A 27,250-nucleotide genomic window follows, 5' to 3' on the forward strand; every position below is an offset into this window, starting at 1 on the left:
CCCACCACGGTAAAGGAGGTGCAGCGGTTCTTAGGGTTTGCCAACTACTACCGAAGGTTTATCTGGGGTTTTGATCAGGAATAGCCTCCCATTACCTCACTGCTGAAGGGGGGCCCGGTGCGTTTGCAGTGGTCGGCTGAGGCGGACAGGGCTTTTGGTCACCTGAGGGCTCTGTTTACCTCGGCTCCCGTGCTGGCCCATCCAGATCCCTCTTTGGCGTTCATAGTGGAGGTAGACGCGTCCGAGGCTGGGATAGGAGCTGTGCTCTCTCAGCGCTCGGTTACGCCACCGAAGCTCCGCCCCTGTGCCTTCTTCTCGAAGAAGCTCAGCCCGGCGGAGCGAAACTATGATGTGGTGGACCGGGAGCTGTTGGCTGTCGTCAAGGCTCTGAAGGCGTGGAGACATTGGCTTGAGGAGGCTAAACACCCTTTTTTCATCTGGACTGACCACCGCAATCTGGAGTACATCCGGGCAGCAAGGAGATTGAACCCTCGCCAGGCAAGGTGGGCCATGTTTTTCACCCGTTTTGTGTTTACCCTTTCCTATAGACCAGGCTCCCAGAACGTGAAGGCAGACGCATTGTCCCGGCTGTATGACACAGAGGAGCGGCCCATGGATCCCACTCTCATACGCCCCGCCTCCTGCCTGGTGGTGCCGGTAGTGTGGGTACTGTCACGACTTCCTCCGAAGTTGGTCCCTCTCCATGTTCGGCGATGTTCGGCAGTCAACGTCACCAGTCTTCTAGCCATCACCGATCCACCTTTCATTTTCCATTTGTTTTGTCTTGTCTTCCCACACACCTGGTTTCAATTCCATTAATTACATGTTGTGTATTTAACCCTCTGTTCCCCCCATGTCCTTGTCCGGTATTGTTTATTGTAAGTGCTCGTGCACGTTATGTCTGGTGTGCGTCGGGTTATGTACCCATTTATTGATTGTTCTGTTTTCCGGTGGGTTTTTATTATTAAACTGCGCCGTTGGAAACACAGTTTTTGCTCTCCTGCATCTGACTTCTCTGCCGCCAGTACGCACCCCTTACAACGTTTCATTGAAATGTTGCAATAACATTTCTGTGTATCAGTTGTCAGGACGTTACCTGATGGTCCCAAAGAAACGTTCTCCCTCCCAAAAAAAGTTCTTACACATCACGCACCTTTGCCAAACCCATCTAAACCCTGATTGGTGAACCACTCACAGCTCTTTCTGTCTTTTGACAAGGTCAGGATTGCTCACACACAGTATTTTTAACCTACAGTGTTTTCAACTTACATATTTAACACACAAATACATTGTGCATATTAATTTATACAGTAATTACTATTCAACATGTATTTATCTAGGATTTGAACTCACAACTTCTTGGTTCACGGCATTTAGATTTTCCTGCTATACCACCATGTCTGTGTCAGTTATCAGTTACTTTGTTTATTCTCTCACCATTGATTTGATTTACTTATTTCAACAATTTAAGGGCTTTATGTATAGTTGTCTAATGTTGGTGGGTTATATTAACCTGTTTAATGATACTTCTGAATCACAATGATCAATACAAGTTTTTATTGAGTATACTTTTGACAGAGCTGAGACTTATTTCAAAGTGCATTTAACCTGTTGCTTACACCTATCGAGTTATTTCAGATTTACAGTGCCTAGGGAGGAGGGGTTAGGGTCTTTTCTGGACAGGGCCTAACTATACTTTCTGAATAAGCATATGCCATGGAGATATAATTTATTGGGACAGTGGTTAGGGTGGTTGTTATTGGTGCTGGTGGCCTGAGTTTGAGATCTGCTATGGGAGTCAACCTATTCTCATATTCATAGTAATATACAGTACCAGTCAAACGTTTGGACGCACCTACTCATTATTTTACTATTTTCTACATTGTAAAATAATAATTAAGACATCAAAACTATGAAATAAACATATAGAATCATGTACTGTAGTAACCAAAAAAGTGTTAAACAAATATAAAATATATGTTATATTTTAGATTCTTCGAAGTAGCCACCCTTTTCCTTCATGATAGTTTTGCGCACTCTTGGAATTCTCTCAACCAGCTTCACCTGGAATGCTTTTCCAACCGTCTTGAAGGAGTTCCCACATATGCTGAGCACTTGTTGGCTGCTTGTCGTTCACTCTGCTGTCCAACTCATTCCAAACCATCTCAATTGGGTTGAGGTCTGGTGATTGTAGAGGCCAGGTCATCTGATGCAGCACTCCATCAATCTCCTTCTTTGTCCCTTACACAGCCTAGAGGTGTGTTGGGTCACTGTCCTGTTGAAAAACAAATGATAGTCCCACTAAGCACAAACCAGATGGGATGGCGTATCCCTGCAGAATGCTGTGGTAGCCATGCTGGTTAAGTATGCCTTGAATTCTAATTAAATCCCAGACAGTGTCGCCAGCAAAGCACCCCCACAACATCACACCTCCTCCTCCATGAGTCACAGTGGGAACCACACATGCAGAGATCATCCGTTCACCTACTCTGCGTCTCACAAAGACACGGCGGTTGGAACCAAAAATCTCAAATTTGCACCGGTTTAATGTCCGTTTCTTGGCCCAAGGAAGTCCCTTCTTATTATTGGTGTCCTTTAGTAGTGGTTTCTTTGCAGCAATTCGACCACGAAGGCCTGATTGACACAGTCTCCTCTGTACAGTTGATGTCTAGATGTGTCTGTTACTTGATCTCTGTGAAGCATTTATTTGGGCTGCAATTTCTGAGGCTGGTAACTATAATGAACTTATCCTTTGCAGCAGAGGTAACTGTTTCATCATAGTGCTTGATGGTTTTTGAGACTGATCTTGAAGAAACGTTCAAAGTTCTTGAAACTTTCCGTATTGACTGACCTTCATGTCTTGAAGTAATGATGGACTGTCATTTTTCTTTGCTTATTTGAGTTGTTCTTGCCATAATATGGACTTGGTAATTCACCAAATAGGGCTATATTATTTATACCACCACTACATTGTCACAACACAACTGATTGGCTCAAACATATTAAGAAGGAAAGAAATTCCACAAATTAACTTTTAACAAGGCACACCTGTTAATTAAAATGCCTTCCAGGTGAGGACCTCATGAAGCTGGTTGAGAGAAGGCCAAGAGTGTGCAAAGATGTCTTCAAGGCAAAAGGTGGCTACTTTGAAGAATGTCAAATATAAAATATATTTTGATTTTGATTTCTTTAACACTTTTTTGGTTACTACAAGATTCCATATGTGTTATTTCATAGTTTTGATGTCATCACTATTATTCTGCAATGTAGAAAATAGTACAAATAAAGAAAAACCCTTGAATGAGTAGGTGTGTCCAAACTTTTGACTGGTAGTGTAATTTTAAGTAAATAAAAAAAGGAATTGAATTTTAAAAAGCCTAAATGCTAAATTTATAGGCATGTTTTTGAAGTGATTTTCTTGATCTGTTGTTGAAATGCTGAACACTCCTATCAGCCTACTACGTAGCGTGTCACAAATGCTTCACAATTTATTTTTTTAAATATGCCTAGTCTCCTGAATCAAGACGCAAATGGCAGGCTATAGCCTTCATAATAATATAGCCTAAATAATACATTTTCGTTCCTTCTGAGGTTACCTGGCTTGCTCCTGACTGATTTTGAGTTAGTATTTTGTTTAATACGCTGTTGAAATGTTGAACGTCAATTGATAGTGACAGAATCACAAATTACTTCCCAAGCAAAGTCCATTTTTTGTCTCCTCGGCTATAGAAGGTTGTAGCGCAGCCTCAGGAAAAACCAAAGGTATTCCATATGCATCGGAGTCATGTCTTTCCCCTGTATTTTACAGCTTGTTTCTAGCATAAAGGGTTGCGCACTAAAGCGTCGTTATATCAGGTCCATACATCTAAAAAAAATCTTAAATTAACAATGGGTAGTCCTATGCTTTTAGCCATTTTCTTTAACAAAAGCCCCAATACCTTCACATTCCCTCACATACCCCCTCAACTCAAGCCCTAGTTTTAACTTAACACGCCATCCCTTCACTGATACTCATATATTTAAGGAGTGCATGGTGTCTGAAGGAATTTGCTGACAAAATCTATGGATAGTAGACTAATGAATTTGGCCTTCTCTAATTAGCCTACTTTCAGCACACGTGTATTATTGTAAGTTTTGTAAATTACTCGAACATGGCTTATTGTGAGGTCAATAACTCTGATAAATACTGTAGCTTTATTATGGGCAGGGAAACATTGTTTTTATTAATTAACATCTATTACAGCGGTAGCAAAATTACCTCTAGTCCTCCTTCCCATCTTCGTGCTCTCAAGCTCGTGCGCATAGATATTGCAGTGTCTCTGTATCAGCCTGAGAAAGAAACAGGCCGCACCTTGGCAATGTTCCTCAGGTGGTAAAATGCTCTTTTGGTCACATTCTCAATGTGTGGTTCAACATTTAGTTCAGAATCTAAAATAACACCTTGTTTTTTTTACCTGGTGTTTTATGTTAATTGCTCGTGAATTAAAATGTGCACCTAGAGTCCTCGGTCTTGCCTTGACTTAGCTGGAGGAAGTTGTGAGCCAACAAAGTATTTAATCACTAATGCAGTCTAATAATTTATCCGTGGAGCTAAAATCCTCTGGTAACACAGAAATGTCAAGGTGTGTATCGTCTCCGTAGCAGTGAAAATCGATGCTGTGCTCTCTGATAACATTGCAAAGGGGTAAAATATATTTAAATTGTAGTGGAGCGGGTCGAGAGTTTCAAGTTCCTTGGTATCCACATCACCAACGATCTATCATGGTCCATACCCACCAAGACAGTCGTGAAGAGGGCACAACAAAACCTTTTCCCCCTCAGGAGACTGAAAAGATTTGGCATGGGTCCCCAGATCCTCAAAAAGTTCTACAGCTGCACCATCGAGAGCATCCTGACCGGTTGCATCACCGCCTGGTATGGCAACTGCTAAGGCATCTGACCATAAGGCGCTATAGAGGGAAATGCGTATGGCCCAGTACATCACTGGGGCCAAGCTTCCTGCAATCCAGGACCTATATAATAGGCTGTGTCAGAGGAAAGCCCAGAAAATTGTCAGAGACTCCAGTCACCCAAGTCATAGACTGTTTTCTCCGCTACCACACAGCAAGCAGTACCGCAACTCCAAGTCTAGGACCAAAAGACTCTTCTACCCCCAAGCCATAGGACTGCTGAACAACTAATTAAATGGCCAACGGACTATTACCTACCCCGGCCAACAGCTCTGCAAACCCCGCAGCAACTTGCCCAAGCCCCCCCCCCCCCACTTCTTCTTCACCCAAAGCTGATGTTCTGAAAGAGCTGCAAAATCTGGACCACTACAAATTAGCTGGGCTAGACAATCGGGACCCTCTCTTTCTAAAATTATCCGCCGTAGTTGTTACAACCCCTATTACTAGCCTGTTCAAACTCTCTTTCGTATCATCTGGATCCCTAAAGATTGGAAAGGTGCCGCGGTCATCCCCCTCTTCAAAGGGGGAGACACTCTAGTCCCAAACTGTTATAGACCTATATCCATCCTGCCCTGCCTTTCTAAAGTCTTCGAAAGCCAAGTTAACAAAAAAATCACAGACCATTTTGAATCCCACCGTACCTTCTCCGCTATGCAATCTGGTTCACGAGCTGGTCATGGGTAACAGCAACGCTCAAGGTCCTAAATGATATCATAACCGCCATCGATAAAAGGCAGTACTGTGCAGCCGTCTTCATCGACTTGGCCAAGGCTTTCGACTCTGTCAATCACTGCATTCTTATTGGCAGACTCAATAGCCTTGGCTTCTCAAATGACTGCCTCGCCTGGTTCACCAACTACTTCTCAAATAGAGTTCAGTGTGTCAAATCGGAGGGCCTGTTGTCCGGACCTCTGGCAGTCTCTATGGGGGTGCCACAGGGTTCAATTCTCGGGCCGACTCTTTTCTTTGTATATATCAATGATGTCGCTCTTGCTGCTGGTGATTCTCTGATCCACCCCTACGCAGACGACACCATTCTGTATACTTCTGGCCCTTCTTTGGACACTGTGTTAACGAACCTCCAGATGAGCTCAAATGCCATACAACACACCTTCCGTGGTCTCCAACTGCTCTTAAATGCTAGTAAAACTAAATGTATGCTTTTCAAACCGATCGCTGCCCGCACCCGCCCGCCCGACTAGCATCACTACTCTGGACGATTCTGACAACTACAAATATCTAGGTTTCTGGTTAGACTGTAAACTCTCTTTCCAGACTAACATTACGCATCTCCAATCCAAAATCTAGAATTGGCTTTCTATTTTGCAACAAAGCCTCCTTCACTCATGCTGCTAAACATACCCTCGTAAAACTGAATATCCTACCGATCCTTGACTTCGACGATGTCATTTACAAAACAGCTTCCAACACTCTACTCAACAAATTGGATGTTGTTTATCACAGTGCCATCTGTTTTGTCACCAAAGCCCCATATACTACCCACCACTGCGACCTGTATGCTCTCGTTGGCTGGCCCTCACTTCATATTCGTCGCCAAAACCGCTGGCTCCAGGTCATCTATAAGTCTTTGCTAGGTAAAGCCCTGCCTTATCTCAGGTCACCATAGCAACACCCACCCATCTATTTTACAATAGTTATATTTTGTTTGGTTTTAGTCCTGGCCTTTCTCTATTTCTGATGTCCATCCGGTTCTATTTGTATCTGTGCTATTTCACAAAAGTTCCAAACCTATATACATTCCACAGACCCTGTATGTTTTACATTTGATATCTTGTTGTTATTAGTCCCACCCTTCAGCTCCATTCAACCCCTCCCATCTATCTCCTGACACCATCAATTCTGGATTTCTATTTGTCATATATTTTTCAACTGTGCTGTGATGCTTCACAAATGTACTGAACCTTTCTATTCTCATAGTTTCTACAGATAGTAATTTAAAGATAAACATTTTGCTAAAATAATTATTATATTATTGATCGACTGACTACGACTTTTCAAATCACTCAGTATTGCTGTCTGCAGCGTTAGTTCTAGGTAAATGTTGCAATTCTTAAGCCATTCCTGGACCTGTGACCAAAAACGAGATACATATGGACAGTACCAAAATAAATGATTTAATGACTCTGCCTCCTCACAGCAAAATCTGCAGAGCTGGGAAGATTGTATCCCCCATATATATAACATTCTTTTGGTTGCAAGAATTTTGAATCCGGCGTCGTTTTGCATGTCAATTCATAAACCATGTGCCATGGAATCGGTACATCGAAAATCTCTTCCCAACTATTTTGTAATTTATATGGCACAGCTGTCAATTTTTTGGTCCTTAAATGAAACTGGTATATATTTTTACTTATCACAATTTTCTTTAACCATTGTTGGTCTTTAATGTAGGGCCGACAGACAAGTTCCTTACTTTTTCCACCTTCCACTTACCTCTTCCATTTTTTGTGGTAATGCTGCAATTAGTTTGTTGTAATTTGGGGTAGAGCAGACATTTCCATATGTCTGTGTTAGCTGCATGTGTGACAAAACTCCACCAGTCCTATATGATATAATTTACAAAGATTTTAACTTTTTTTTAAAATGTATTGAAAAACACTTTTTTTAAATCAATTAGTATATTTGAGTTTAACCACAATATTTGTTGTATTATTTGTTCTGTCTTTTCAGGTGGATTAAACTGAAATTGCAAGCAACTTTCTAAGGCTTGTTTAAATAATAACAACATTTTGGAGATTTCATTTTCAAATAACCGAAAGTGAGCAGTTGTAATCTGAAAAAGGCCATTCTTGAACATGGGGTGAGACATTCTTACTAATTTACTAGAGAACCATTTCGGATTTAAGCATAACTTTTGTATGAATGATGCCTTTAGTAACGATGGTCATTATGGCCAAAAAGTTATATTTTTGTTTCATCAGACCAGAGGACATTTCTCCAAAAAGTACAATCTTTGTACCCATGTGTAGTTGCAAATCGTAGTCTGGCTTTTTTATGGTGGTTTTGGAGCAGTGGCTTCTTTCTTGCTGAGCAGCCTTTCAGGTTATGTCGATATAGGACCCATTTTACTGTGGATATAGATACTTTCGTACCTGTTTACTCCAGCATCTTCAAAAGGTCCTTTGCTGTTGTTCTGGGATTGATTTGCACTTTTCGCAAAGAAGTACGTTCATCTCTAGGAGACAGAACGCATCTCCTTCCTGAGCGGTATGACAGCTGCGTGGTCCCATGGTGTGTATAGTTGCGTACTATTGTTTGTACAGATGAATGTGGTACCTTCAGGTGTTTGGAAAATGCTCCCAAGGATGAACCAGACTTGTGGAGGTCTACAATTGTTTTTCTGAGGTCTTGGCTGATTTCTTTTGATTTTCCCATGATGTCAAGCAGAGGCACTGAATTTGAAGGTAGACCTTGAAATACATCCACAAGTACACCTCCAATTGACTCAAATTATGTCAATTAGCCTACCAGAAACTTCTTAAGCCATGACATCACTTTCTGGAATTTTCAAAGCTGTTTAAAAGCACAGTCAACTTAGTGTATGTAAACTTCTGACCAACTGGAATTGTGATACAGGGAATTATAAGTGAAATAATCTGTAAACAATTGTTGGAAAAATGAATTGTGTCATGCACAAAGTAGATGTCCTAACCGACTATAGTTTTTTAACAAGAAATTTGTGGAGTGGTTGAAAAATGAGTTTTAATGACTCCAACCTAAGTGTTCGTAAACTGTAAACTGTGATATGACTAAAGAATTAATCAGGGTGATTTTTTCACATAGACAAGTATTTTCCTTTCCATGGTAGCATTTCCATGGTACCATTGCTAACTTTCTATAAAAATGTATTGGAGTGAGATAATTTCTTTATTTCGGGATATGCATACCGAGTATGTCCACATCCCCTTCAGACCATTTTATTGGTAAACTACACCGTAATGTTAAAGTTAAAAAATTTTGTGATCCAATACGTAATATCACTTATGATAATTTGGTTTTAATCCAGAATCCAGGCTGTGGAGGGATTCTATTTAAGGTTTTGAAAGAAAACATGAATCATCAGCGTACAAGGACATCTTTGTTTTTAAGCCATGGATTTATAATCCCTTAATATTATTGTTGGATCTAATTTTAACAGCTAATATTTCAATGGTAATAATACATAGATATGCCAATAGTGGTCAGCCTTGTTTTACTCCTCTTGACAGTTTAAAACTTTGAGACAGCCATTATTTACTATTTTACACCTAGGGTTACTATACATAACTTTAACCCATATTAAAAGAGATTTTCCAAAATTGAAATATTCCAGGCATTTATATATAAACTCCAGTCATACTTTATCAAAAGCCTTTTCAAAGTCAGAACCTACCAGAAGGACAAACGTCTCTTCAGCACTTCACCAATCTGGGCTTTATGGGAGAGTGGCCAGACAAAAGCCACTCGTAAGAAAAAGGCACATGACAGCACACCTGGAGTTTGCAAAAAGGCACGTGAAAGACTGAAAATCTGTGGAAAGATTTGAATACCGCTGCTCCCCATCTCCAGAAGTGCAAAGCTGATACAAACATACCCAATACTACTGAAAGCTGTAATAGCCGCCAAAGGTGCTTCTACAAAGTATTGAATCAGGGGTGTGAATACTTAGGTAAATGAAATATTTATGTATTTCATTTTAAATATATTTGTAAAAATGTCAAAACATATTTTCCCTTTGTCATTATGGAGTATTTTGTGTAGATGGGTGAGAAAGAAAATCAATTTAATAAATTTTGAATTCAGAATATAGCACAACAAAATGTGGAATAAGTCAAGGGGTATGAATATTTTATATGGTATTTTCAAATATAGTGATATAGATCTGCTGATTTAATGAAAGTGTTCACAATGGTCAACTGCTGCTTCCTGTGTAGCAAAGCCCATGATTAACACTTGCTTCATTCTTCAATCATACCTGTATTGCAGATAGTTGAGAAAATGCCTCTTAAAAGGAAGCTTGAAGCCTGTGGAGGTCTGCTGACTCTTACAAGATTCTTTCACAAGAAATCTGTGGGTCAGTTGTTAAAAAAATATTGTTTAAGAGAAATTACATACTGCAATTCCACAAAGAGAGTTGCAAACACTTGTTGAAATTCTTTCACTAATTTAACTGATGTTGTTCTCTCTCTTCTCTTAACAGGTAGGGACCCAGAAATTAATTGAGCATCTATTCTGTTTATTTTACACCCATTTTTCCATTGAAAAAGTGCCCATCACACAATTTGTTTGATTTTAAATGTAACCTTGAATTATTTGTTTCAAGATACTTTGGGCTATTTACTTCATTTTTCTATTTGAATAAAATATACTGCTCAAAAAATAAAGGGAACACTAAAATAACACATCCTAGATCTGAATGAATGAAATAATCTTATTAAATACTTTTTTCTTTACATAGTTGAATGTGCTGATAACAAAATCACACAAAAATAATCAATGGAAATCCAATCTATCAACCCATGGAGGTCTGGATTTGGAGTCACACTCAAAATTAAAGTGGAAAACCACACTACAGGCTGATGCAACTATGATGTAATGTCCTTAAAACAAGTCAAAATGAGGCTCAGTAGTGTGTGTGGCCTCCACGTGCCTGTATGACCTCCCTACAACGCCTGGGCATGCTCCTGATGAGGTGGCGGATGGACTCCTGAGGGATCTCCTCCCAGACCTGGACTAAAGCATCCGCCAACTCCTGGACAGTCTGTGGTGCAACGTGGCGTTGGTGGATGGAGCGAGACATGATGTCCCAGATGTGCTCAATTGGATTCAGGTCTGAGGAACGGGCGGGAACCCAGGGCCAACCGCACCAGCATATGGTCTCACAAGGGGTCTGAGGATCTCATCTCGGTACCTAATGGCAGTCAGGCTACCTCTGGCGAGCACATGGAGGGCTGTGCGGCCCCCCAAAGAAATGCCACCCCACACCATGACTGACCCACCGCCAAACCGGTCATGCTGGAGGATATTGCAGGCAGCAGAACATTCTCCACGGCGTCTCCAGACTCTGTCACGTCTGTCACGTGCTCAGTGTGAACCTGCTTTCATCTGTGAAGAGCACAGGGCGCCAGTGGCGAATTTGCCAATCTTGGTGTTCTCTGGCAAATGCCAAACGTCCTGCACGGTGTTGGGCTGTAAACACAACCCCCACCTGTGGACGTCGGGCCCTCATACCACCCTCATGGAGTCTGTTTCTGACCGTTTGAGCAGACACATGCACATTTGTGGCCTGCTGGAGGTCATTTTGCAGGGCTCTGGCAGTGCTCCTCCTGCTCCTCCTTGCACAAAGGCGGAGGTAGCGGTCCTGCTGCTGGGTTGTTGCCCTCCTACGGCCTCCTCCACGTCTCCTGATGTACTGGCTTGTCTCCTGGTAGCGCCTCCATGCTCTGGACACTATGCTGACAGACACAGCAAACCTTCTTGCGACAGCTCGCATTTATGTGCCATCCTGGATGAGCTGCACTAGCTGAGCCACTTGTGTGGGTTGTAGACTCCGTCTCATGCTACCACTAGAGTGAAAGCACCGCCAGCATTCAAAAGTGACCAAAACATCAGCCAGGAAGCATAGGAACTGAGAAGTGGTCTGTGGTCACCACCTGCAGAACCACTCCTTTATTGGGGGTGTCTTGCTAATTGCCTATAATTTCCACCTGTTGTCTATTTCATTTGCACAACAGCATGTGAAATGTATTGTCAATCAGTGTTGCTTCCTAAGTGGACAATTTGATTTCACAGAAGTGTGATTGACTTGGAGTTACATTGTGTTGTTTAAGTGTTCCCTTTATTTTTTTGAGCAGTGTACATAAATTGAAGAACAAACATAATTGTGGCAATTCTTATCTTTCAGTAAATTAAAAGGTTTAATGCTCTCTTACTTATAAAATAGTGGGCTCCTGAGTGGCACAGCGGTCTAAGGCAATGCATCTCAGTGCTAGAGGTGTCACTACAAACACCCTCGTTCGAATCCAGGCTGTATCACAACCGGCTGTGATTGGGAGTCCCATAGGGCGGAGCACAATTGCCCCAGCTTTGGCCGTCGTCTCCCTCAAACAAGTGCACAAGCACATACAGACCGTACAACCCAAGATTCTCCTGACACTCCTGAGAGGAATCCGGTATGTGTCTTTTAGAGAATCCAGTGCTAATGAGCCATTGCTGTGCAACACACGCTTCCTGAGACGCTGACTGTACGATGACTGCAGTTTCTCTCTCCATATGGTGCAGTGTCTCATCTTTTTCAGAATTACACAAAAAAAATGAAGCAGTGAAAAGTTCAGCAGAAATGGCACCTTACTGTTGTTGCATGCCATATGTATAGTAGGCTGGCTGTAATTAACAGTCCTGCTCAGTACACCATGATACTGTATCTGTAAGATAGTGTATGTAGTCTGCCAAATCTAGATGATTGTTATCAGAGGCATCATGCCCAAAGTGTGCCCCTTCAGATTTGTCCTGTTATAATTTATTTTCATAGGTTCCTAATCTCTCAACCTCATAACTAGCTAGTTTGTCTAACTATCTCAGCTGGCACGCCTGCAGGCAAGGTTTGGTAGACTTTAGAAAAGCAAGCAGTAACTAAATGTACTGTCTGTCACGTCCTGACCATTGAGTGCTCTTATTTTCTATGGTAGAGTAGGTCAGGGCGTGACTGGGGGGTTTATCTAGTTTCTATGTTGTGTTCTAGTTTCTTTTTTCTACGTTGGGGTTTTTGTATGATTCCCAATTAGAGGCAGCTGGTCATCATTGTCTCTAATTGGGGATCATATTTAAGTAGTTGTTTTTCCCACCTGTGTTTGTGGTAGATTATTTTGAGTTAGTGCATGCTGCACCTCTGTCGTCACGGTTTGTTATTTTGTGTATAGTTTATTGTTTGTCTGGCTAAGTTTCACTATATAATACAAATGTGGAACGATTATGCACGCTGCGCCTTGGTCTCCTCCTTCAGACGAACGTGACACTGTCTGAATAAGACTCACATTCCTTTGAATCTTTTATCCAGATTTTAGCAGAGAAGTATATTTCATTTCTTTAAAAAAAAAAAGGAGCACCAGTCAGGAGGATACCAACAGCTCAAGAGGATATTCTTACATATGCAGAAAAATATACATATTCTTTTTTACATAGATGAACATTTTGATTTACTGTACTGTGCAGTGCACCGCATGAAAAAAATTATCATTATGACAATTTGGCAGAGAAATCGTTGCTTTAGTTGACGCAAATAGTTTCTTCTCTGTAGTGTGGAGTGAAGAATGGCCTGCCTGACGGTAAGGGGAAGAGATTCCTTGGATAGCACCTCTGCTGTGGCCCAGTCTTGTCATGTCTTTCTGACTCAGCAGTCAGACTATAAGGATGGAACTTTTTGTATATATATATATATATATATAGTGGACTACTTTTGACCAGAGCTCTATGGGCCCTGATCAAAAGAAGTGCACTAAATAGGGAATAGGGTGTCATTTAGGACGCAAGCTTTATTTGAAGTTCAGTAGCGGGGCATGCTTCAGCGGGATGAGCGCCCTGACCGTCACCTCCTGAACTGTGACTGAACCCGTCATTTGGAGCTGAGGACGACTGGCTTTCCTCCATGACCCTGAACCAATCTGAGCCAATCCTCCCCTGTTGACATGGTCCTTTTACACTCTATCCATTCAGCTTGGCTAAGGCTGTCTCCAGGATGGTCTATAAAGTATTAACTTGCACTTAAGGTGGATTTTCACTTAGGCTGTTTTATCATATAGTCCTCTTGAAAATAACCTTTCTCAGTCCTCTTTAAAGTGAACTCTGTGGTAAAAAAAAGCAAAATAACTCAGCTTTGAATGAGGACTTAACTCTTTTGCCAGTTCACTTCACCCATTCTGTGGACCAAGTCCTCTTTGCATTCACATTGCTATGTTTAGAAAGGAACCAAGGTCTTTTTCTAACATGCACTCTGGATTTTTACAAAGTGCAAGACAAGACAGCTAGATATACCTACTTACATTTTGGAAGCTAATAGATTGTGTTAAGTTAAACTATGAGAAATAATCATTGTAATCAGAAGATACTATTAACATGAACATTTGATTGGCAACAGAATAACTAGCAATAGAATAACTGCAGAATATATGATGCTGTAATTGAAAATTGTACACCCAAGGTAGGCTACTTTAAGAGATAGAATAAATTTTATACCCTACGTTGTGATTCTCACCAAATACAGTGCCTTCGGAAAGCATTCAGACCCCTTGATTTTGTTAGGTTACAGCATTATTCTAAAATTGATTACATTTTTACTTTTTCTCATCTAACTACATACATTACCCGATAATGACAAAGCAAAAACAGCTTTTCAGAAATGTATTCTAATTTACTTAAGTATTCAGACCCTTTACTCAGTACTTTGTTGAAGCACGTTTGGCAGTGATTACAGTCTCTGGTCTTCTTGGGTATGATGCTACAAGCTTGGCACACATGTGTTTTGGGAGTTTCTCCCATTCTTCTCTGCAGATCCTTTCAAGCTCTGTCAGGTTGGATGCACAGATATTTTCAGGTCTCTCCAGAGATGTTCGATCAGGTTCAAGTCCTGGCTCTGGCTGGGCCACTCAAGGACATTCAGAGACTTGTCCCGAAACCACTCCTGAGTTGTCTTGGCTGTGTGCTTAGGGTCATTGTCCTGTTGGAAGGTGAACCTTCGCCCCAGTCTGAGGTCCTGAGTGCTCTGGAGCAGGTTTTCATCAAGGATCTCTCTGTACTTTACTCCGTTCATCTTTGCCTCGATCCTGACTAGTATCCCAGTCCCGGCCACTGAAAAACATCCGCTCAGTGAGATGTTGCCACCACCATGCTTCACTGTAGGGATGGTGCCATGTTTCCTCTAGAAGTGACACTTGGCATTCAGGCCAAAGAGTTCAATCTTGGTTTCATCAGACCAGAGAATCTTGTTTCTCATGGTCTGAGAGTCTTTATGTTCCTTTTGGCAAACTTCAAGCTGGCTGTCATGTGCCTTTTACGGAGTAGTGACTTCCGTCTGGCCACTCTACCATAAATGCCTGATTGGTGGAGTGCTGCAGAGATGGTTGTCCTTCTAGAAGGTTCTCCCATCTCCACAGAGGAACTCCAGAGCTCTGTCAGAGTGACCATCGGTTCTTGGGCCTTGGTCTGGGAGGTGACCTTCTCCCCAGATTGCTCAGTTTGGCCAGTCGGCCAGCTCTAGGAAGAGTCTTGGTGGTTCCAAACTTCTTCCATTTAAGAATGATGTAGGCCACTGTTCTTTGGGACCTTCAATGCTACAGAAATGTTTTGGTACCCTTTCCCAGATCTGTGCCTCGACACAATCCTGTCTCGGTTCTCTACGGACAACTCATGGCTTGGTTTTTGCTCTGACATGCACTGTCAACAGTGGGATCTTATTTGGACAGGTGTGTGCCTTTCCAAATCATGTCCAATCAATTGGATTTACCACAGATGGACTCCAACGAAGTTGTAGAAAGAGCTCAAAGATAATGTCGGGGCGGCAGGTAGCCCAGTGGTTAGAGAGTTGGGCCATCAACCGAAAGGTTGCTAGATCAAATCCCTGAGCTGACAATGTAAAAATCTGCCATTCTGCCCCTGAACAAAGCAGTTAACCCACCATTCCTAGGCTGTCATTGCAAATAAGGAATTGTTCTAATAATAAATGTTTAAAAAAAATTATCAATGGAAACAGGATTCACATGAGCTCAATTTTGAGTCTCATAACAAAGGTTCTGAATACTTATGTAAATAAAACAGTGTTGCAGTGGTCTAGTGTGAGGGGTTATGTCAGGGGAAACAGTGTTGCAGTAGTCTAGTGTGTGTGTGTGTGTGTGTGTGTGTGTGTGTGTGTGTGTGTGGTGCGGGAATAATGACAAGCGAACCTGGGGAGCTTTGCGTTCACATGGCCTTAAAGGGAACCTGACCGCGGAATTCAAGCAAACCGAACTCAGACCACCTCTCAAGATGGTCTCAGTTCGCATCACTTTGGGGGCTCTTTTGAGGGCCTGAGTTCTTTTGGAGTGTTCACACTACACAAAAAAATTAAGCGAACCCGAGTTCTGAGGTCACAAAAATTGTCTGAAAGGGAACTAGTGTGAAAACACCATTAGTCTCCCATTGATGTCAATGGATGACTAAGTATAAATGTGATTTAAGTAGAAGTTAAGTGTTGCACCTATGTGAGCTGGCAATAGGATTTAGTTCTGTGATCTGTGTCTCTTCTGCAAAACAGATAGGGAGTGTTAATAAAAACATCACTTTCTCTGTCATTGCTGTTCAGTGTAACTATGTTTGGGACATTTTATTGTCACCTCTCCTTTCTCTTTGTGCAACTGCCACTCTCCCTTGTATTTCATGTAGTTTAAAAGGGGGAGGGGAGCGGTGGAGACTATCTGCCTACTGGCATCCTGATGTTCTATTCTCCCTCTGTGGGTGGCTTGTCCCAGACATTGCTGTTAACGCTGTGTCGCTAATAAGTAGTCTGGATCAGATGTCATGATCAAACTTGTCTGGAAGAAAAGCAGCATAAGGGAAGTAACATGTATATGCATCTTTCCCTAGACTAGAATAGAGCAGCATGTCAACCGAGACATCAAACTGACATTTTGATGTAAACCATGCCAACTCTTCCAGTCTGGCCTGGAGATTTTCTGAATGTCTAAATGATTGAATTAATGACTGATGTGAAAAATGTTGAAGTAATTGTATAATCTCCCACCCAGACTGAGTTGTCAACACAACACAGTCTACTTGAAACTAAGTTCATTAAAAAAATAAAGTTTGTGATTACCCATATTTTGATATGACATACAGTAACAGTCAAAGGTCTGGACACACCTATTCATTCCAGGGTTTCTTAATTTTTACTATTGTCTACATTTCAGAATAATAGTGAAGACATGAAAACTATGAAATAACACATATGGAATCATGTAGTAAACAAACCAAAAAAGTGTTAAACAAATGCATTAAGAAGGAAAGAAATTCCACAAATTAACTTAACAAGCACACCTGTTAATTGAAATGCATTCCAGGTGCCTACCTCATGAAGCTGGTTGAGAGAATGCCAAGAGTGTGCAAAGCTGTCATCAAGGTAAAGGGTGACTACTTTGAAGAATCTAAAATCTATTTGGATTTGTTTAACACTTTTTTGGTTACTACATGATTCATAGTTTTGATGTCTCACTATTATTCTACAATGTAGAAAATAGTAAAAATAAAGAAAAATCCTTGAATTAGTAGGTGTTAGTAGGAATCCCATACATACGGAAAACCTGCTGGAACACTCCGCCACACTCCATGCATTAGGTAGATGAGAAAGAGGAACCAGACACATTTTTGAAAAACGGCCTACTATGACAAGGATAGTGGTGTTACCAGAGGATTCAGGAAGGTCTGTGATGAAGTCAACGGCTATGTGGGACCAGGGTCTGTGAGGGTTTGGCAAAGGCTGAAGCTTCCCGAAGGGAGATGACAAGGGCTCTTGGTTTGGGCGCAGACTGGACAGTAGAGTATGTAATCCCTTACGTCAGATGCCAGTGAGGACCACCAGAACTTCGGTGGTTCATGCAATGCCCAGATATCCTGACCCCAAGGACGTGTGACACCATTGCATCAGTTGGGGTCTAACAGCTGCTGGTATGTAACTCTTCCCAGCTGGTGTCTCAGGAGGAGCCGGGTCTGAGGTTGGGCTTCTTGTATGGCCGAGTGAACCTCCCACTGTACTGGTCCCATAATGCAAGAGTAAGGATGGGTGTAGGGTCTGAGTTACTGGTCGGAAGGTCAAACTGGCGGGAGAGAGCATCAGCTTTTACATTGTTCTTTCCAGGGATGTAAGTAACATGAAAATGGAAGCGTGTGAAGAGAGCCCAGTGGGCTTGTCTGGAGTTTAACCTCTTGGCCCCTCTGATATATTCCAGATTACGATGATCTGTTAGGACAAGAAAGGGATGTTATGCGCCCTCCAACCAGTGGCGCCACTCCTCGAGGGCCAACTTGATGGCGAGGAGTTCTGTGCCCCACATCGTAATTCCTCTCAGCGGGGTATAACTTCCTGGAGAAGAAGGCACAGGGATGTGATTTGGGAGGTGTTCCCACCCGCTGAGAGAGTATGGCTTCTACTCCTACTTTGGAGGCATCCAACTCTAGGGTGAAAGGAAGGGTCTGATCAGGTTGGCGAAGGACAGGAGCTGAGGTGAAGAGGCATTTCAAGTTGTGGAACACAGTCAGGACGGTATCAGTCCATTGAAGGGTCCGGGTCTATTGGCTGGTAAGGGCAGTGAGGGGGGCGACAGTAGAACTAAAGTTCTGAATGAACCGGCGATAGTAGTTGGAGAACCCATTGAAACGTTGGAGTTCCTTAACGGTGGTGGGTTTGGGCCAGTTACTTACGGCGGTGACTTTGTTCTCATCCATGCTGACCCCTCCAGGTGTCAGTACAAAACCGAGGAAGTTTACCGAGGTTACATGGAAGGTGCACTTTTCAGTCTTCACATAAAGATTATGTCAAGGAGCCGTTGAAGAACCTTTTGCACGTGCTGTATGTGTTCATTCAGGGAGTAAATCAGGATGTTGTCAATGTAGACGATGAGAAAGCGGTTGATCATATCCTGGAAAACCTCATTCATAAGGGATTGGAAGACTGCAGGGGGACGCTCGTAAGGCATCATCAGGTATTCGTAGTGCCCTCGAGTGGTGATAAAGGCCGTCTTCCATTTGTCGCCTTCACGTATGCAGACAAGGTTATATGCACTCCGCAGGTCGAGTTTAGTATAGATGTTGGCGCGGCCCACTTGTTCAAGGGTCACTGGATCAGAGGGAAACAGTTCTTGACCGTGATGTCATTCAGGACACGATAATCAATACATGGACGGACACCACTGTCCTTTTTTTCCAACGAAGAAGAAGCTAGACGTAGCGGGGAAAAATAATGAAACCGTTTGAGTGATTCATCAATGTAGTTCTCCATTGCCTCATTTTCCAGGATAGATAGGGGGTAAACACGGCCTGTCGGGGGGGACATTCCAGGGAGTAAGTCAATAGCACAGTCTCCTGGGCGATGTGGTGGCAGTGGAGGCCTTGGTTTTGCTGAAGACATTGCTGTACTTGGTGTATTCAGGTGGTATGGTGGGTGGACCTGCAGAGACAGAGTCCTCAATGGTGGTGGCTCTGCAGGGTAGGCTGAGACAACTGGAGAAGCAGGTAGAAGACCAGGACAGTGGCTCACCTTGTTTCCACGAGATGGCAGGGTCATGATGACAAAGCCAGGGGTGTCCGAGGATGAGTGGCTGTTTAGGGGATGAGAGTTCCATGAGTTGAATGGTTTTGGTGTGAAAGACTCCAACCTGGAGGATGACGCTCTGTGTCAGGTGCGTGATGAAGCCTGTGCCCAATGGCTGCCCGTCCAGGGTGTTAATCCTTAAGGGAGGGGTGACAGGTGTTAGATCAATGTCAAACTCTTGTACTAGCTGGTGATCTTATAAAATGACCTGCTGTTCACGAATCTAGCAAGCCTTCTACGTACTTGGTAACCCACTTCACGGTTATCAATACTGGGATAGAGAATTGATTCTGGGAGATATATAGAAATAAGGCCACACCTACCTGCTTGGCAACGGGGGGATCCTTATCTCTCCGTGGGGGGGGGGGGGCGAACAGGGCAATGGCTGAGTAGATGATCTTTCCCGCCACAGTATAGGCAGAGCCCTTCTTGGATCCGCTTTTGACGTTCGATACACGGGAGAGGAGCATGCCCCAAATGCATGGGCTCTGGAAGACTTGGACGGGATGATGGAATCATGAAAAGAGAAGGTGTCAGGTTCCTGGGTGGCAGAGTTCTTCGGTGGTCGGCGATGAGGTGGTCGATGGAGATGGACATAAGAATGTATTGATTTAAATCCTGAAGGTCACCTCTACAGGCCAGCTCCACCTGAAGTTCCCTGTTGAGCCCTCGTCAGTAGACGGTAAGTAAAGCAGCCGCACTCCATCCACTTCCTGTAGCCATGGTGCGGAACTCGAGAGCATACTTGGCAGTTGAATTGCGTCCTTGTTGAAGTTCTATGAGGAGGTCTCCTCTAGGACGACCGGAAAGAGAGTGATCGAATACCTCTTTGAAGAGGGTGTGGAAATGGGTCTTGGATCTGAGTTCTGTGCTGTTGGCAGTCCATATGGCGGTGGCCCAATCCAGGGCTTTGCCTGTGAGTAGAGACAACAAAATCCACCCTGTTATCGTCAGTGGCGAAGTTAGTGGGGTTGTGCTCACTGTATTTGCTGCATTGCATCAGAAATCCCTGACAATTCCCAGGTGAACCGTCATATTTTCCAGGCATGGGTATGAACGAAGGAGGGCTATGGGTTACGATACCTGGCATCGGAGGAGTAGGGATAGGCTGGCGGAGAAGATGGCAAATTTCCTCCATACGCTCCTCTTGCTGGGTTAGGCGCCGCTGTAGCTCCACTGAATCCCTTCTGTTTTTTTGGTGAGGTATTCTGTAATGTATACTCAGGGAGAAAAGGTGTAGGTCCATGCGCAGAGCGCGGCAGATGTTTATTAAGCCTTTGCAGAAGGCAGGAATCATGGTCACAGGCAATGGCCAAACACAGGTAGGTAGTCAAAAACAAACAATACCTCACAACCATACAAACATAAAGAACTGAACTAAATAGGGAGCTGATGAGACCAGGTGAGAAACGAACACAGCTGAAATCAATGAACAAAAATGAAAGACAGGGCTACGTTCAAGAACACAAAGAAAAAGAACACAAGGTTGACTAAGAAAAGAAAAGCAGAACCTTACAGTATGGGGTGCATTTTCCTGGCATGGTTTAGGTCCACTTGTAGAATCTATATCAAGGAAGCTGTTCTGGCAGCTCGTGGTGGCCGAGCACCCTTTTAAGACACTTTATGTTGGTGTTTCCTTAATTTTGGCAGATACTTGTATGTGCTTGTGATAAAACTTTATCCAGTTATTTTTTATAATCTATTGATTATAAATGGCTTAATTATGCTCTCTGGTGTATTTTGAACATTGAGAGCGGGCTCCCGTGGTTGGATAAAAATTATAATAATACAAAAATTACAATATTTCTAATTTCATTTGTTTTGCATCTTGGGCCCTACACAGGCTTTGGCCCAGCCCCTGACTCACACAATTGACCGGTCACATTTATTTAGTATGCAGTTTATTTAAAACATTTTTTTAATCAGTTACCCAATCAAGGCAGGGCCCCCCAGTTCAGGTGAGTGGACGCCTTGGCGGTTGATTCGTGAGTTGCCCGTCGTGCCCACTCCCATACCGTATAATTCTGTATTTCTTTGTGACTAATTTCTATACAGGTAGACCAGAAAAGCCACATCCCTGATTGGCAGATGAGTGGCAACCCTGATTAGAAACACCTGCTGCTCATCGGTTGAACAATTGTTTACAGACATATTATTTCACTTATAATTCACTGTATCCCAATTCCAGTGGGTCAGAAGTTTACATACACTAAGTTGACTGTGCCTTTAAACAGCTTGGAAAATTCCAGAAAATGATGTCATGGCTTTAGAAGCTTCTGACAGGCAAATTGACATCATTTGAGTCAATTGGAGGTCTACCTGTGAATGTATTTCAAGGCCTACCTTCAAACTCAGTGCCTCTTTGCTTGACATCATGGGGAAATCAAAAGAAATCAGCCAAGACCTCAGAAAACAAATGTATACCTCCACAAGTCTGGTTCATCCTTGGGAGCAATTTCCAAACGCCTGAAGGTACCACGTTCATCTGTACAAACAATAGTGCGCAAGTATAAACACCATGGGACCACACAGCCATCATACCGCTCAGGAAGGAGACACGTTCTGTCTCCTAGAGATGAACGTACTTTGGTGCGAAAAGAGCAAATCAATCCCAGAACAACAGCAAAGGACCTTGTGAAAATGCTAGAGGAAACAGGTACAAAAGTATCTATATCCACAGTAAAATGAGTCCTATATCGACATAACCTGAAAGACCACTCAGCAAGGAAGAAGCCACTGCTCCATAACCGCCATAAAAAAGCCAGACTATGTTTTGCAACTGCACATGGGTACAAAGATTGTACTTTTTGGAGAAATGTCCCCTGGTCTGATGAAACAAAACTAGAATTGTTTGGCCATAATGACCATCGTTATGTTTGGAGGAAAAAAGGGGGAGGCTTGCAAGCTGAAGAACACTATCCTAACCGTGAAGCACAGGGGTGGCAGCATCATGTTGTGGGAGTGCTTTGTTGCAGAAGGGACTGGTGCACTTAACTAAATAGATGGCATTATGAGGATGGAAAATGATGTGGATATATTGAAGCAACATCTCAAGACATCAGTCAGGAAGTTAAAGCTTGTTCGCAAATGGGTCTTCCAAATGGACAATGACCCCAAGCATACTTCCAAATCCATGGCAAAATGGCTTATGGACAACAAAGTCAAGGTATTGGAGTGGCCATCACAAAGCCCTGACCTCAATCCCATAGAAAATTTGTGGGCAGAACTGAAAAAGTGTGTGTGAGCAAGGAGGCCTACAAACCTGATTCAGTTACACCAGCTCTGTCAGGAGGAATGGGCCAAAATTCACCCAATTTATTGTGGGAAGCTTGTGGAAGGCTACCCGAAACGTTTGACACAAGTTAAACAGTTTAAAGGCAATGCTACCAAATACTAATTGAGTGTATGTAAACTTCTGACCCACTGGGAATGTGATGAAAGAAATAAAAGCTGAAACAAATCATTCTCCCTACTATTATTCTGACATTTCACATTCTTAAAATAATGTCAAGCAAAGAGGCACTGAGTTTGAAGGTAGGCCTTGAAATACATCCACAGGTAGACCTCCAATTGACTCAAATGATGTCAATTTGCCTATTAGAAGCTTCTAAAGCCATGACATCATTTTCGGGAATTTTCAAACCTGTTTAAAGACACAGTCAACTTAGTGTATGTAAACGTCTGACCCACTGGAATTGTGATACAGTGAATTATAAGTGAAATAATCTGTCTGTAAACAATTGTTGGAAAAATTACTTGTGTCATGCACAAAGTAGATGTCCTAACCGACTTGCCAAAACTATAGATTATTAACAAGAAATTTGTGTAGTGTTTGAAACACTTAGGTTGGAGTCATTAAAACTAGTTTATGTAAACTTCTGACTTCAACTGTATAAAAATAACAACTAAAATCATCGCCAGTTGGGGAACCCTGCCATAGGAGAACCCTTTTTGGTTCCAGGTAAAACAGTTTTTGGTTCCAGGTAAAACCCTTTTTGGTTTTACAAAAACAGTTCTAATTGGAACCAAAGGGTTCTTCAAAGGGTTTTCCTATGGGGACAGCCAAAGAACCCTTTTAGGTTCTAGATAGCAGCTTTTATTCCAAGAGTGTACAGCCACTAGTCACAGTAGCCAGGCAGGCAGTAAGTCACTGCTGTCTGTGTTCCCCAGGGCTGTTGAGTGTCCTCCCTACGGTGCCTCCAGAGAGGCAGCACACCGAGTCGTGACCTTGCTAACCTGGTGCAACAGGCCCATTCCATACAACGCTCCCTCACTGTCTGTTTGTCCATTTCTTTCAATGATGTCTCCTTGTAAAGACAGGTCATGACATAGTATGGAAAAAACAAAGTGTCCTACTATACACACTTTGTTTTGGCATAACCTCATGAGGCAAGTGAACCACAATCTTAATATTATCAGTTTCTCTCAGCCAATCATCAGTCATTTGTGTAAGTGCCGGACATGTTGAATGCCCTTCTCTATATGCGTGCTGAATATCTGTTAATTTGTGTACAGTGAAATAGCATTGTACTTTGTCAAACACACTTTTTTCCAAAAGTTTAATAAGGGTTGGTGACAGGCCAGCTGTTTGAGCCTGTAAAGGGTGCTTTGCTTTTCTTGGGTAGCGGAATGGTCATCTGGGGGAGGTGGCCAAGCAGGGAGATAAAGTCTGTAGGCAGCCGAATAACCCTTTTGAATCCCTGTGTGGAATGGTTACTGCCAAGCAACCATTAGCCTCAATCTTGAACTGTGTGGATTGAAAAGACTACCACCATTGTGTGGGCTCACAAATCCCTGGATTGAGGTGGGTTTAGTTCTAAGCAAAACTGAGTTTATTCTCAACGTATTGTTACGGAGACATTTTCTAACAGGCGGACAGGCATAGAAACGCTCACATGTCTTGTCAATGTGAGAGAGTTTGAATTTGCTCAAGACACAGCAGCAGAATTGACAATTGATACCCTGGACGTAAACCCACGGCTTATCCCGAGAACGGCATAACAATGGCAAAAGAAAATAATGGGAATGTCACTAAAGATATTCAAACAGACTAGAATAAATATGCATTTCAATGTACTTATCTTGAAGAGCAGGGTGGCTGCCAATGAAAATGTATTGGGTAGGCTGCTGTTGGACCACCCCCAGTGAACATTAATTAAATCTTGCCTTTCAAATTAGGGTTTAGCTTGCTGTGACATGTTTTTGTTTTGACTCAAATAGGACACACATCACACGTCTCACACACCCATAGTTAAACTTTCAAATTGCATTAGGTCACTTCAGGGAGAGAATTCAATTTGTCGCACAGAGAATAGAGGGAGGGAGAGAGAGAGAGAGAGAGAAATGGACAGAGAGATGTGCAGGGAGAGAGTGAGATGGGGAGGGAGATGTGGAGGGAGAGGGAGAAAGAGAAAGAAAAAAAGAAGCCAGGAAAGCTTTGATGTGATTTAATAACGTGCTTTACTGTCTCGGGCTCACCTCAGCTGAATGCAGCCATACCCACTGTTCACACCTTCTGTTTGAAAAGCCCCAAGTTCTGAACAAGAGCCTGTCACAACTTTTTCAGGGCCATTGATAAGTTAACTACCAGTTAGCTACCCGAGGTAGTCTCTCGTAAGACAACGAAAAATATATAAAACTTGGCAATGTGTTTCAGAGATGTATAGCAAAATAAATGAATAGCATATGCTCTGGATGGGCTATTGAATAAAAAGCTATCAGTGTAAAATGAAGAGATCATTTGGAAGAGATGCACTTCAGTAGCTTAGTAGATTCCTTTGAATTAGCAGCAGAATTTGTGTGCTGTGAGTTGCAGTTTTTTTAAATACAGTACTGAGTAGGCCTCATTTGGAGAAAATAGAGGGAAAAGAAAGAGTGAAAGTGAGAAAATAAAATTGTGGCACTTCAAAATGCCAGTTGGATTATAAATACTGCACAGTGCTGTTTTTACAAGCATCTCTGAAATTGAGATGTGCATTGATTCAATTAAAGAGGAACAATCATCCGAAACAGCATGTGAGTTATTATCACTCTCTGTAGTCTCATTGTGCACTTTCTTCCCTTCCTGAGAGCAGTGCAATCAATGATGTGCTAATCAATTAGAGTTTGGGGCTAGAGGATATCCAAGCTTGTCCAATAACCTATTCAAGTAGCCTAAGCCTAAATATCAGAAATTCATGTGTAATACCAGAGTAACACTGTAACAATCATTGAGAGGAGACAACTATACTTTTAGCTCCAAACCTTGAAGTCAATATAGATTAATAAAGGATAGTGGTAGATAGACAATGAACTCAATTATTGTTGGTTTGAGTATGCATTAATAGGGTGGAGTTGCTCTCATACCTGTGTAGAACAACTAGCTGTGGTATTTCAAGAGGGCCAGTGTCTGATGAAGGCTGAGGGAGAGGCAGGCTCAGGTTTGAGTTAACCTGCTGAATATTGTATTGATCCCTCTCTAGACCGTCTCATCAATGTCATCTCCCCTCACCTCTCCTCAGCCCCTACTCCTCTTCCTCACCTCCCCTTAGCACCCCTCCTCTTCCTCACCTCCCCTTAGCCACCCTCCTCTTCCTCCCCTCATCTCTCCTCAGCCCCCACTCCTCTTCCTCACCGCCCCTTAGCCCCCCTTCACTTCCTCACCTCCCCTTAGCCACCCTCCTCTTCCTCCCCTCATCTCTCCTCAGCCCCCACTCCTCTTCCTCACCTCCCCTTAGCCACCCTTCACTTCCTCCCCTCATCTCTCCTCGGCCCCCACTCCTCTTCCTCCCCTCACCTTCCCTTAGCCCCCCTCCTCTGCCTTTCCTCACCTCCCCTCAACCCTCACCATATGGGCACAGGAGCCAAACAGATGTTTTGGGGATGATATTGGGCAGCCCACATTGACAGTTGACTCAGCTGTGAGTGAGAGAGTGAGGCCGTACTGTACTGCCACTGGACTGATTACAGTATGTGATTAATGAGTAGGACACCCCTGGCCTCTTTCCTTACTGCACAGGAGTCAGACAGCAGAGGACTGTAAAGGTGAAGGTCTGCGAAGGTCATTTAGAAGTGTTCTAACTAACACTAAAGACGTGGTGATCTGTTAAACTTGACTATGCAACTATGTGTGCTAGAAAGACGCTGAATTTACTCACTGGATTTACAGACTGAGGGGTACAGGTGGTAATTATTTAACGTTAGGTAAATCAGCTAGTGGCATGCTAATCATTTAGTTGCAAACGAGCACATTTACGTCTGGGTAATTTGATTTGTTTCTTTAGTATTTCACGAGGCAACAACAGAAGCATAACAACAACGGTACTCTGACATTGGAACCGCACTGCGCTCTAACTTTGACAATTACATACATTTCCTTACATGGGGTTATATAATTATTGAACATCTGCATTTGTTTAATGTATTTTGTCTGTGAAGGATTTCAAAAGCAATTTCTAATAAAGGCATTACAAACCAATTTCAGGGTACTGTGCGTTTCTCACTGATGATTCTCAAAGAGAGGCAATTTAAACATGGCCTCTGATGTGTTGCTTATTCTATGCCGCTATATTGATCTGTGAAATGTAATTTACTAACTCGGCCATTTGCAAAACATGTTCTCTTCACTGAACTGCTTTTCAGCTTTTTCTGCCCAGCTTTTTTTTCTTCTTTCTATTCCACAAACGAGGTGTGCCATTTCAACAACCTCGATAATAAAAAAGCTGAGTGTTCAATAAAAACGTCTAGAACGGGTTTAGCCTAATTGAAAAGAGAACGTATTTTAAAATATATTCTCTTCATTACTCCACCAAATCCCAACAATGACAGGATAAATGCAAAGCCACAAAGCACAACACTGAGCCAAATTCAATACCAGAGAGTTACAGTATATCCACTCTGTCTGTGTTTTATGTCACCTGTGTGTATCAGACCATAAGTAGAATATAACAGCTCTGGAAATCTCTGCTGTCTCCCAGTTCATAGCTGTTAT

General features: G+C 42.6%; 1 protein-coding gene across 1 annotated transcript in view; it reads right to left on the reverse strand.

Moving 5' to 3' along the window:
- Positions 1-27,250, reverse strand: part of LOC115197525 (carbohydrate sulfotransferase 8) — a 100,359-nt gene that overhangs the window by 53,849 nt on the left and 19,260 nt on the right. The window lies entirely within an intron of this gene.

Source organism: Salmo trutta, chromosome 7 (assembly GCF_901001165.1).
Source record: "Salmo trutta chromosome 7, fSalTru1.1, whole genome shotgun sequence".
NCBI classification, from domain to species: domain Eukaryota; kingdom Metazoa; phylum Chordata; class Actinopteri; order Salmoniformes; family Salmonidae; genus Salmo; species Salmo trutta.